This window comes from Lygodium microphyllum, chromosome 28 (assembly GCF_053477565.2).
Source record: "Lygodium microphyllum isolate KBCC chromosome 28, Lygodium_microphyllum_v1.1.10, whole genome shotgun sequence".
Taxonomy (NCBI): Eukaryota; Viridiplantae; Streptophyta; class Polypodiopsida; order Schizaeales; family Lygodiaceae; genus Lygodium; species Lygodium microphyllum.
In genome coordinates, this window is record NC_141162.1 from 11777360 (window position 1) to 11780610 (window position 3251).

General features: G+C 41.7%; 1 pseudogene; it reads left to right on the forward strand.

Moving 5' to 3' along the window:
• Positions 1 to 666: 666 nt before the first annotated feature.
• On the forward strand, positions 667 to 2384 carry LOC148011177 (uncharacterized; annotated as a pseudogene).
• The last annotated feature ends 867 nt before the right edge of the window (positions 2385 to 3251 follow it).

Consider the following 3251-nt stretch of genomic DNA (forward strand, 5'->3'; position numbering starts at 1 on the left):
AAAAAATTGTGTGTGTGACATTTGTTACTTTGTGCATACTTAGACATTGTGTTTTGCTCTACCTGAACGTTTTGCCTTTAGTTGGTTCATGTTTAATTTCACAGAAGAGACAAGTGTTGTTGGGGAGTGAATCTGGTATTTGTTACAAACAATTTAGAAGGAGAATGGGCTCTAGGTCTGTAGTAGGGTTTTCCCAAGCTTCTCAAGTTGTTTGCTTATGCTGAAGATACAAATGGTATCGATAAGGGAGTTCAAGAAGACCAGGGAATTTTCAGTAAAGTTTCTAATTTCGAAACCTCAAGGAACTTAGGAGCATTAAAGCATAAAAATCTAGAGATAGGGGATGAGGGGGAAAATGAAATGCCAAGGCAAGCTTGCTTTTGTCTTTATTTGATCTCAGATATTGAAGGGAATGCAGAGATAGGCATGAGAAATCTTGAGAATTAGAAACCATATTGAACCAAGGATTGTGTGTTAGTGGAGTAGGCTACTATTGATGTGGCAAAGGAGCATGTAGTGGTGGGAGTGAGCACAGGACCAATGCTTGCAAAGAAAGAGATTTCACAGGAACATAGCCATTATTTGGTTCTTGTTTTGTTTGGGTGTGCAATTGCCAAGGAGCTCGGTTTCCAATTTTGTGATAAGGGTAAATGATACTGAGAAGCCATGGCTACAGCAAGTGTAACTTGTGAGGAGGTGGTAGTAGATAGTTGTATGGCTCACGAGGAGGAGGTGAGAGATGGCCCTGTGCAATTCAATCCATCAATTTTGACTGATCTATATGGTGTTGTTGTACTTGGAGGTACATTTGACCATCTCCACATCAAGGCAGTTGATCGTCCTCTATTTGCAGACTTCTGGAAACGATTCATGGATTCTTGGAAGGCACTTCGAAAAAAGCAGAAAGAAAGGGGACGGATGGCTATTTCGAGAGAAGGCTTTCAACCTGCTTTTGATTCCTGTTGAAGAGAGCAATCAAGGAGCAGTTTTTTCTTTGTGTCTTGGTAGTCCTTATATTTTGCAAGGTACCAACTATCCATCAACCTTTGCAAAACATTACAGACACAAATAGATGCATATGAACGGAGGTTGCTGGCAGTGATGAAGCGGAGTCTCATGAGGACACATTGCCAGAAGCTAATGAGTATGAAAATTGAGAAGACAGAGAACCAGTCTGTGCAATCCAATCAGATACAGATGATATAATCATCACAGGGGGCATCAGTGGCGTCTTCACTACGAGGCTTCTCCAACATCACACTGATGTTGTTCTTATCAACCTGAAGGATCACCTTGAGATCTCGTATGGCTGACTAAGATCAATTGTTCAGCCTGATTTTACCAAAAAGTGTCTTGTTCTTCATTCGGAATACCTACAGAAAGGCACGCACGTGGAAGGTTGCAGAGAATGCCTCCATCACTGAGGTTGTGATTAGCACTGGCAAAATATTGCCTTTTGATTTCCTTGTCATCTCTACACGTTCTGTCCATACCGGACCTGCCAAGAAAACAAAATGCATTCAACATTTTCAATCCGAGAAGAAAAAGTTGAATGAGGAAAACAGTGTCTTGATCATTGGAGGAGGGCCTGTTGGTGTGGAATTAGCTGGGGAGATTGTCGTTGATTGTCCTGAGAAGAAAGTTCCCTTGTGCACAGTGATAACAAGCTCATTGAATTCTTGGAACCCAAAGCCTCCAAGAAAACCCTCAGATGGCTTGTCAAGAAGAAGGTCAATGTTTATCTCAATACAAAAGTGAACATTGATAGTGTCTCGAGCTTGTCAAAGTCGTACACAACATCCAGTGGAGAAACCATTCAAGCTGATCATCGTTTTGTTTGTGTGGGAAAGAGAGTGAGCTTATCATGGTTACAATCAAGCATCTTCAAAGAGGCTGTGGAACCAGGCTAGGGCATTCTTGATGTGGAAAAAGAAGGGTCTTCTAGAGACCGACCTTTTGAGGAGTCTTTTGTTAAGGATATGGTTGTGTATTTGAACATAGACAATAATTACCTATCTAAATCAAAAGATCATGTTTTCATAACAGAGTTCATCTCTTTTGATGTAAAAGAGGGAGTTGCTAAGCTAGAAAGCTAAGATCATGTTGTCACAATAGAGTTCAGCTCTTCTGATGTAAAAGAGAGAGTTGCTAAGCTAGAAAGCTGTTTGTCTCATCAGTCTTCTGAAGAGTTGTTGGAATGTAAGCATGCACCAATTTGCAAAAAGAAAGAGAAATCAGTTCTAAGTAAGAACAGCTCCCCTTCAAAGAATTCAAGGCTTCGCAATTCTTTTGGGGAAAATTCTGATGCAGGATCAGTCCAAATCAGTAGAAATCATGAGACTGGTAGTGGAGAACGTGTTATGGAGGTTGCGACTGCAAGCTAATTTGGCTTTCTATTCATCTTTACTTATTGGCAGAAATAAAAGTAGAGACTTGACATCATTTTCTCATCTTGCTTATTCGTTTGATTAATTCTCTATCTTGGAATTTCTCAAGGACCTCTGTGGTCTCGACTTTGCTTTTGAAAACCCTTCGACAATGCTCCACGTGAAAATGCCGTCCCTGCGACCACGCTGCACTATATATTTTGTACTGTACATTGAAACACTCAAATTAGATGTCGCATATAAAATATAGATATGACAAATCCTAAACACCTCATCACCTTTGGACTACATCCCCTTGAAAATTCCCACTCCTCCATAGAGACCTCTGTCCCTTCGCGAGACGCTGTGGTCAAAGCTCCATGCAACCATCTCATTGACATGAACTACGGCATCTCCTCCATGCCCTCGGGATATCGAATCGGTCGATGATGCATACTACGTCAGAATTCAGATCGCGCTTCCTCTCGATCTTGCCTAGCGATCTAGTACTTGGCGAGCCATGTCTCCATAGAGGCATGGTGCAATATATAAAAGCGATTCACCTTCTCCTCCATTGAGGCATCCATTCTTTTTTCTACCCCATTTCCAAACACCACATCTCCAGTCAGTCTATCATCGTCCTTCAACGACCATAGCATTTCGTTGTCTAGATCCACCGTTGGTAGCCATTGTGAAATATGCACTAGCTATGCCTCAGGCACCAACCAACGTTCAACCATGCTACATTTTGGCCAAGCTCATTGTCGCACAAAGCCTTTCAGGGTTTTTATGAAGCGCTCCAAGAAGAACATCCATCGCGTATGGACAGGTCTAGCAATCTCCACTTCATCTACAAGATGCACAAGAAGGTAGATCTGTATCGTG